We start from the raw sequence: 10,134 nt of genomic DNA, 5'->3' as shown, positions 1-10,134 counted from the left end.
CCAACGGTCGCGAAAGAACCCTTGGGGGGTAGAGGTAGAAAGCTTTGCTTTAAAATGTCACCTTTTCTCGGGAAACGCGGTGTGGACAAATGGGAGAGCGACGAATATTTGCCGGCGACGGAATAAAGCTTGCCTTAAAGACACTTCTATGGCAAAAACATGTCGGCCCGGAAGAATGCGCACCTCATAAAACAGTGACATGAGATAGGATGGTTGAAAAAAGGATTTGAAAAGACTAGACATTTTGCTGTGCGTGTCTTTTGATAGTTGTAAGAAAAATAAATGAGCTGTGCTGTGTTCAAGAGACAGTGCGTACGGTCCACTCTCCTAGCTGCTAAGCATTTATTAAACTTTGAGATGAGAACTAGCGCTAGGTACATTTCCTCCGTTATTTCATCGCCGATTTAAACCCATATGCATTTATCCCTGAAGCTAACGGGCGGGCTCCTGGAGCAGCACCAGTATGTGCTCAAATTCGCGCGCTCTAAAGACGTTGCGGTAGTTTTGCTCTGTGAACGTACTGCGCTTCAATTCGAAATAATTTTCGTAGCGTAGAAAAAATTTTCAAATACGTTATTACTAAGTCAACTGTCTTTTTTGAGTACCCAAGCATAATCTCTACGTAATGCAAGACTGAGGGTAATGCCTTATACCTGCACAAGAAATGCGTAATTTACGCAGTTCGAACAATTAATAATAACGATATTCTAGATGTAGATTGTTGGTTTAAAATAACAAAGAAAAGAAAAAAAGGTGAAATGGAAAAGCGGTGTTTGAATGCTTAGGCATTATTAGGCAATTTTTTAGAATTTCTGTACAATATCGCTTTTTTCTTTTGTGTCCGGGCAAAAATTTAGCATGCCGAAACTCGCCAAGTATTTTTTAAAATTTTTTGTTGACCCGGACATCCCATCTGCTCTCCTTAATTTTTTAAGTGCGAATGCACTTCTTAAGCGAGCCTGAATCGTCCGCCGCCGTAGTCCGCATAGCAACAGCTGCGGGTGCGCGCGCTCCTCGTCTTCCATAGCAACGGGGGGAGATGGGCGCGCGCTGCCTGGCCGCGTCCCCATGGCTCATTCTTGTTGTTGTTCCTGCTGACATGGTAGATACCCACGTGGGGGATTGGTCAGGAATCGGGCATGAGAAGGGCTAATGCACCCGCTTAAAGGAGTACTGACACGAAATTTCAAAGCTGAGATCCGCTCTAGCAATCAAGTACAACGGCAACACAAATAGGTGTCTGTGAATAAATGCATCTTTCTTTCTTTGTAGTTGTGTGTGTGTGTGTGATCTCTCTTTCGCGAACATTACCGAACCGCGCAAATTCAACTCGTGCATTCGCACTTTCACATTCTTCCCCTCGGGGAAATGCGGGGAATTTTTTTCGAGGCTACAGAGAACAAGTATAAATATCAGGTAGAAACTGGAATCGCTTTTCATTCAACTGTACATATATATTGTCAAAATAAAAAAGGCCCGACATAGCTGTGATAGTAGTATTACTTCATAACTAAACAACATGTAATGAAGTCATATGTGCTGAGAAATTAATACGAATTGTGGTTTTTTATTTAGTGCACAAGGAAAAACCTACATAAACGTTGGTTATGTCTTAAACATTGAGAAGTGTTGGCACTCACAAATAACAAGCGCCGTCACAAAAAACAGTGTTTCTGTTTGTCCGGAATTTTAATATATTCTCTGATGTCGCAGCTTGCAGACAAAACGTAAATCTCTGCCGGGCGTGAGGTCACAAAGAGCATTCCGGGCGATGTAAGACACAACTACACAGCAATGCGAGACAGAAGGCACACTATCAACGCGTAATGCTGCTGCTGCGAACGGAATTTAACTTCCATCTTGACCAAATGAAGCTCGGCCGCCGCTAATCGTGTTTGTGTTTTAACAGGCGTAACATTAGTGGTGGTAAAGCGTGGAACGCCGATGATAAGCCCACACTTTGAATTAAGCGGCCCGAAAGCCGGCGTCCCGCGTGCCGCGCTCGCCGCAACCAGTCCCGGAACGGTGGCGCCGCGGTGGCAGTATTTGCTCTAGGCGCACTCACGCCGCTTTGGAGGCACGCGGTAGGCCGCACGTCAGTGCGCCTTTCATCCAGCGGCCGTGTCTGTGGAAACGAGACGGCGATCCGCCCCCCGGCGAGATGCGTCGGCGTACTTCCCCAGAGGGAAAGAGGCGAACCTCTTTCGCGCCTCTGGGAAGATGTTTTCTTCTCTGTCACTTTTATGTTGATCACTTTCATTTCAAGTTGAAATTTCTTGCATTTTTGGAGTAAGCCGCGTGTGGGCCTCCGCAGTAGCAGAAGTGTGGGTAGCAGAGTCGCAATCATCAGTGGGGTGGTCCTGTGCAGCGCATTTGGAACAGGTTGTTTTGCTGCAGCAGGAGTTTGTACCGTGGCCGAACCACTGGCACTTAGAACAGCGGCGTGGGTTCGGGATGTAGGGGCGGATGTAGCACCGGATAAAGCCTGCATTTATATGTTGTGGAAGTACTTCGCGGTCAAAAGTCAAGATGATGTGCTTGGTGGGAATCTCCTTGTCTTCTCTGCGGATAGTGATGCGCCTCACGGCAGCGATGCCGTGATTCTCCAAGCCCGCATGGAGGACTGCATCTGTTTCGTTGAGCAGATCTGGTTCAGAGATCACACCCTGCGAGCTGTTGAGGCTCCGGTGAGGTGTGACCCTGATGTCCAGATCGCCCATTCGAGTCTGAGCTAAAAGCTTTGTGGCCTGCTGCTTGTTGTTTACCCCATCAAGGACGTCACCAGTCCTTTGTTTTTTAGATTTGTATGATGTTCCAATTATGCCTTCAAGATATTTAGCAATCAAGAAAACTGATGTCGTTGCAAGAGAATGGGCTGTATCAGGACATTCCACAACAACTCGAGAGTAATTTTCCGGTTCAGGAAAGCTTAAGGTTGGCAATTAAAGAAAGATACTTCGGTGCGGCCCCCTTTTCAGGGATCGATCACGTTTGGGGGGGGGGGGTAGAAAATTCCATATGATATAGTAGCAAGCAGGCAACGGGGGGTACTTTCTTCGTTAGCCTTACCCTGATACCTGAAGAAGTCCCGGAGCTGCCTGCCTGGTAAACAGGCAGGGAGCCCATCCGCCAGAGCTTGACCTGGGCTTCGAGCGCCACCATTTGTGGTTTCTTAAATTCTTACCCTTCACTTTAAACACATCACGGTAGGTTAGAGCTCATGTTGGGGGGCTCGGGGTCCGCGGTGTCGCCAATACCGTCACTCAAGGTTCCCCGTCCACCAGAAGTGGCAGCATCCCCGCCTGCGAGCTGCCCAACGCGTCCTCCCACTGCTCGATGCTGGAGATGGGGGATGGGTTAAGAGGACAGGCTCACATGGCGTGCGTTAGTGTGTCCAGGGAGCCACAGAGGCGACAGTTGGGTGAATGGAACACAGAGGGATAGATCTTGTGAAGGAGGGAGCGACTGGCGAGGGAGTTGGTCTGAAAGAGTCACCATAGGCGCTCCTGAGCGTTCGTGAGAGACGTGTGGGCAGCGGGACAGCGGTGGCGAGGAGGCGGTGATGCTCCGTGTCTTCTTGGTACAAGAGCAGTCGATCGCGGGCCTACCGAGCACCGTGGTAGGGAGCCGGAGCGAGCCCAGCATAAAGAATAAAGGGATCTTTCGAATACGTTGGGGACTTAAAACAAACGAGATTTATTTCCTTCGGCTACATACGGTCTGCACTCAGGGAGGGTCTGTCCTTCACTGCCGCGTCCTCACCCCGCTCCCGTCCAGACACGCCACTGCCCCCTCCTCCTCTACGTCTGCATACCAGACGCCCCTCGCAGTTACACACCGCAGTCGCGCTCCGGGCCCGGGCATCCTCCTTCTCCTCTTCGTCTGGCATGCGTTGGCGCGTCCTCTTGGGGCATCTGTTTGCCGTTCCGGTGCGGTCTGCGTCGGTCGTCTGGTGTTTGCGTTGGACGGGGAGCCAAACTGCTCTTGAGAATCTTCAACACAGCACGGCTGTTGAGTAGTTCTCGTGCTGCTTTGTGGGCCGCCTCGTTGCCTCCCACCCTATTTTTGGCCGGGGTCCAGACGATGTAGACGATGTCGACTGGATGACTAGGCGGATTTTGATGGAGAAGTTTGAGTGTCATTGCCAAAATGCTACCGCGAATGAAGTTTTGAACGGCCGCCTCCGAATCAGTGATTACAACGTGTGGTTGCGGCCCGGTGACAAGGGCCAGGGCTATTCCTGCCTCTTCCAAAATTGCGGGGTATGATATGACCGTACGGTGAGGGAAGTGATCGGGGGAGTGTTGGGGTGAGTGACTACTGCCAGAGAAAGTCGCTCCGCGTGTCGGTACTATGCGGCGTCTACATGCATGGTGGTGGGGGAGATGGGGCATTTATCTGTAAGGGCACGGTCGCGCTGGTACCTGCGCTTCACGTGATGTACTGGGTGCAGGTTGCGCGAGAGTGGACGTATGTGGAGGCAGTCTCGGATGTCTCGAGGCAACGAAGCTTCGTTCTCTACTATTTCCGAGATGCGAATTCGTAAGCGGTGAAGAATGTGCCGTCCTGTGTAGTAGAGAGGAGGCGTAACTGATTAATATGGTCGGCCTGTAGTAGCTCGTGAGCAGCATTGTATAATCTGAACGAGGCAAGTCAGGCAGGGGCCGAGTGGAGGGGGATTCGTAATGCTGCCTTGTATGTCTTTCGGATGAGGCAGTCAATTTTGTCTATGTCGGAGGTGGTCATCTTAAGGTCGGGGAAAGAGTACGTGATCGGACTGATGATGAAAGCCTGAACTAGACGGATTCATTCTCTCTCCTTGAGCGCATGGTGACGGCTGGTGACTCGCAGAATAAATCAAATTGTTTGATTTACTTGAGAGTTAAGTAGGGAGAGGGATTTACCGTTACCTCGATTGGGCTGTATAACGAGGCCTAGCATCTTTAGGGTTTGCACCTCTGGGGTGATCCGGTTGCCGAGGGAAACTGTATGGTCGGTGAATCACGGCAATACTGGGCAGGGAGAATGAGCAGGGCAGATTTTTCTGGAAAACAGGATAACCCAGCGAGTTGCGCCTATCTCCACGTTATGGGCGCCCTGTTGAAGGATGGTTTCTATCTGAGCATCGCTACCTCCAGGTACCCACATCGTAATGTCGATGGCATATAGACTGTACCGGAGGCCAGGTACCAAATCTAGCTTTTTGGGGATGTTCCGTATTGCCAAATTGAACAGAAGAGGAGACAATACTGAACCCTGGGGTGTACCTATGGAAAGAAGTTGCATACAATCAGAATGGAGCTCGCCTACGTCGAGTGCGGCGTTGCGTGTGGTGAGAAAATGGCGTACGTAGTTGTAAGTGCACTCTCCCGTTTGGATGGACTCGAGGCATATGAGGATGCCACTATGGGAGACTGTCAAATGCTTTTGTAGTTAGGGCCGTAATAGAAGGATCGTCCAGCTTGCGAGGAAGTTAACTCTGTTAGGGGGCCAAGGAATGCTCACGCAATCTACGTCGGCTCCGCCAAACCCAGACCATACCAACTACCTTCCACCACGTTGAGTGGCATGCTTCGAGTTTCCTGCAACGTGGGTGTTCGCGTGACACAAATTTTTGGTGATTTCGACCTCCATTCTTTAAATCATCGGCGCCTGAAGGTTCCACCACGGTGTTCCAAAAGCTAGGCCTACTAGGCCTAGCTCGACCCCGACGTGCTCGCCGCCGACACCAAGCGCGTCCACTCCACCACGGTCACCCGCCGGAGGCCTCGACATGGATAATCTCTGTCGAGTGTGTGGATGTGAACCTCGAAGAGTTTGATCACCCTTACTGGACGGACGTCCGCCGCCGCCAACGTTCACTCCAAACAAGCCATCGCCGGGCCGACCTTCCTGCGGTCACCAAGCCTAATGTCGTCGACGTCGTGGAGCCTTCGCCTCCACTTCGCCTCCACGACGTCGCCGCCATGCAGCGAGGCCGCCTCCTCTAATTTATCTGCCCACCGAGGATGTCAAGATTATTCTCACGCCACGTGGTGGTCCCGATGCCTCCACGCTACCGCCGGCAACGATTGCCGACGCAGTACTCACTCAGGCCAATCTCCCCCTCAGCCACGAGGGCCAAATAAGACCGCACAGAATCGCCCATTATATTAATCCATATACTAAAAAGGATTATTTTTCGCCATATATACATAAAAAAAGGCGGTCGGAGAAAAAGCAGCACTTTCGCAGCTTGACGAAGCTCCATCCACCTGTACACAGCAGTGGTAGGCAGGAAAAAGGGGAAAAAACAAAGGAAATAAGGAAGAAGGTAAAAAAAAACACAGCCCGTAAAATTCGCTTAAAAGTACACAGTAAAAATTTTACCGATGATACAACACGATAAAACCGACATGATGCATGTAAATATACAGTAAAACACGTCAAAATGATATGCATCTCATACGAGAAGAGTAAATATATATATAAATATATATACATATATAACTTGTAATGGTGAACTCGCACGTTGAGGGTTGTACCAGGTGAAACGAGTGAGTTTATTCTAGAAGGCGTACTTATGCCCGACAGCAAGCCAGTCCAAGTCAGCTTCGACTTCTTTCTCGTCTTCTTCCCTCGGCCCCCAAGCCGCCCGAAACCTTCTTCTTGTAGTGCTGCGTCATTCTTGGGGGTCACACGTGCGGTTGTAGTACGGCTTAATGCGCGCCACATGCACAACTTCCGGGGCAGTTCTTCGGCGGGAAGAACGTGCTGCGGTGCCTTCGGGTAAAACCTGTGGGGATCGCGACTTTCACGCGAACCCCTTTCTGGCTAGCTTCCCATCGCGGCCGGCGTGCACACGCGCCTCGCTCACGCGACGGGAACCATACGGGAGGGCGCCAGCGACCAGACGGTTTGTTGTCGCCCTTTTTCCCCTCTGCCTTACCCGAGAACCAGTTCTTCCTCGATACTAGCGCCACCAAAAGGCGAGGTGTGGTGGGTTGTCGGATGACGTGAGGACGCTATCTTGTCTTGGGGATCCGGTAGCGCGCGGACGTTTCGGCGCGCTGGTCCTGACCTGGGGACCGCGCCACAAAGGACGCGTTCGGACGAGCTGGGAGACTGCAACCGCGCTCACACTCCGCAGTGCTCCGCTGCTCCGGTATGCCATCGGTGAGTCGAACCATCTCGATCTCTAGCGTTGTTTATGCCTCGCCCCCAGTGTTACCGTTATGGCCTACGATTAGTCTGTATGCAGTATATTTGATTTGCACTTGGCAATAAATGCTGCCGTTGATGTTTTGCCCTCGCCGCCTCCTGCCTTTGTCTGTCTCCGCAAACAACGGACTCGTGCGCAGCCGGCGCTCGCAAGGCATGTTTGCTGAGCGCGGATGGCTGCGGGGTGGGAAATAACTAGTGTGTGAAATGTAGAATCCCACAAACCTCGTAATTAACGTCTGACAGACAGCGAAAAACACGATATGGTCCGAAGTATCTGCGAAGCAGCTTTTCTGAAAGTCCTCGGCGGCGGATCGGTGTCCAGACCCACACGAGGTCACCGGCTCGATACTCGACGTGACGGCGGCCCTTATTGTATCTTTCCGAGTCGACTACTTGTTGCCTTCGAATGCGTATATGTGCGAGCTGGCGTGCTTCTTCGGCCCGTTCCGTAAATGCTTCCACATACGTGCTGGTTGTGTAGCTATGTGCAACCGGCAACATTGCATGTAGGGTTGTCGTCACAGAGCGCTCGTAAACAAGTTCAAATGGTGTACTGCGAGTGGTTTCTTGCACGGTTGTATAGTAGGCGAATGTGGCATGCGGTAGAATTTCGTCCGTGTTGTTGTGCTCCACATTGACGTACATGGAGAGCATGTCCGCTAATGTTCTGTTAAGCCGTTCGGTGAGGCCATTGGTTTGGGGGCGGTAGCTAGTGCATTTTCGATGAGTGCTGTGTGTTAACCTTAAGATATTCTGCAGGATGGTTGCTGTAAAGCCAGTGCCCCTGTCGGTGATAACAATCGTAGGTGCTCCATGGCACAGAATAATGCCTTCAAGAAAGAATTAGCGACTTCCGAGGAGGTGCCGCTGGGAAGGGCCTTGGTCTTGGCATAACGCGTCAGGTAATCAGTGGCAACAATGATCCACTTGTTCCCCGACGCCGATAATGGGAAAGGCCCAAGTAAATCCATCCCAACCTGCCAGAAGGGTGCATCGGGAGGATCAAGTGGGTGAAGGAGCCCTGGCGGCCTGACGGGAGGTTTCTTCCGGCGCTGGCAATCACGGCAAGTCCTCACATACTGTCGTACTGACCGAAGCAGGTTTGGCCAGTAGTACTTTGCATGGATCCGTGCGAATGAGCGACTAACCCCCAGATGTCCGGCGGAGGGCTAGTCATGGTAGGCTTTCAAAATTACAACCAGAAGAAATTTCTCATTGGTGTCGTAGCTTCGTTTGCACAACACGTTGTTCCGCAGGAGATATGAAGGCAAAGATCGCAGAAATAATCGTGGTACTGCGGTGTTTTCACCGCGAAGGTGTTCGATGAGCAGCTTCAGATCCGCGTGCTGCTGCTGGTAATGGGCCATGTCGGCTGTATGGACGACCCCTACGAAAGGGAAATCCTGTTCCATTTCATGCGCGTCGGTTGGAATCGGTGGTCTGGACAAACAATCGGCATCCGTATGCTTGTTTCCCGACTTGTATACAACCGTCACGTCGTATTGCTGTAGCCGCAAGCTCCATCGAGCGAGTCTACCGGAAGGGTCCTTCAGGTTAGCAAGCCAGCACAAGGCATGGTGGTCGCGCTAACGGCTTTGAAGGGCCTGCCGTACGGTCGGAATTTAGTTGTTTATTTATTTATTTATTTATTTATTTATTTATTTAAAGTACCTTACAGGCCCTGACAGGGCGTTGAGTAAGGGGGGGTACATAACAAAAGTGCGAAATTAACAAGATTTTCAGAAAAACATTAGAAAGAACCAGAGTCCAAGAAAAACATTATACAAGAAATAGTCCATAAATACATATCTAGAGAAACGCAAAAATGCGAAGATAACGTGTGCTATATCTTGCGCGAACCAAGACTAACATACCGTACATTCAGGATAGAAAGCACGCAAGGGTAAACAGACACTTGATGCACAAAAATGCAAAACAGAAAGTTCAAATAAAACAGTGACTACAGATTGGTACAATATTACGAAAAAAAGTGAGCATGAAGAAGGTTACGGAATGCGTCGGGCTTAGATTCGGCGGCAATGTTATCAGAAAGACCGTTCCAAAGCCTGATGGCCAGGGGAAGTGCGGACAAGTTAAATGCATCAGTTTTACCGTACTGGCGGGAAAAACTATGTTGGTTATTCACCTTACGTGAAATGTTAGTCGGAACTGTAAGATGTAGCGTTGAGTGTGCTTATTTGTAAACATATTTGTGAAAAAGGCATAAAAAAGAAATGTTACGTCGAAGATCAAGCGGGTTAAGGGAAAGATTTAGTTTAATCTCTGATACACTGGAGGGGTACTTGTAGTTGCGTGAAATAAACCTTGCAGCTCTATTCTATATTGCTTCAATCTTGTTAATCAGATATTGATGGTATGGGGACCAGATGGGTGACGCAAACTCTAGCTGTGATCGAACGTATGTTGTGTAAGCTATAGTACTTTACGAATGTCAGATGGAGCATGACGCAAATTTCGACGCAAGAAACCTAATGACCTGGAAGCCTTGGCGCAGATGATGTCGATATGGGTACTCCAGGAAAGGCGTTCTGTGAACGTAACACCTAAGTATTTGCAGGATGAAACGTGGTCTAGGTGGCTGCTATTAATATGATAGTTGAAAATTGATTTTGCACGCTTACGGGTAAATGAGACAACACTGCACTTCGAGATGTTTACTGACCCATATCACCATAACCCATATCACCACAAGGCATTCTTTTTCTGTTGCTGAATAGTTGCTTTAAGCTTCGGATAGGGTGCGGCTTGCGTAGGCTATAACATTCTCTGTACCCTGCTGCCACTGCACCAGGATAGCACCAATACCAACGTTACTGGCGTCTGTCCGGGTTTCCGTGTCGCTAGTCTTGTTGAAGTGCGGCAAGACTGGGGCGGTTTGCAGGCGTCTACGCTGCTTGCTGTTCCTCTGTC

This window comes from Haemaphysalis longicornis, unplaced genomic scaffold (assembly GCF_048455015.1).
Source record: "Haemaphysalis longicornis isolate Haplotype H1 unplaced genomic scaffold, Haemaphysalis longicornis Haplotype H1 scaffold_2, whole genome shotgun sequence".
Classification (NCBI taxonomy): domain Eukaryota; kingdom Metazoa; phylum Arthropoda; class Arachnida; order Ixodida; family Ixodidae; genus Haemaphysalis; species Haemaphysalis longicornis.
This window is presented reverse-complemented; position numbering follows the sequence as displayed.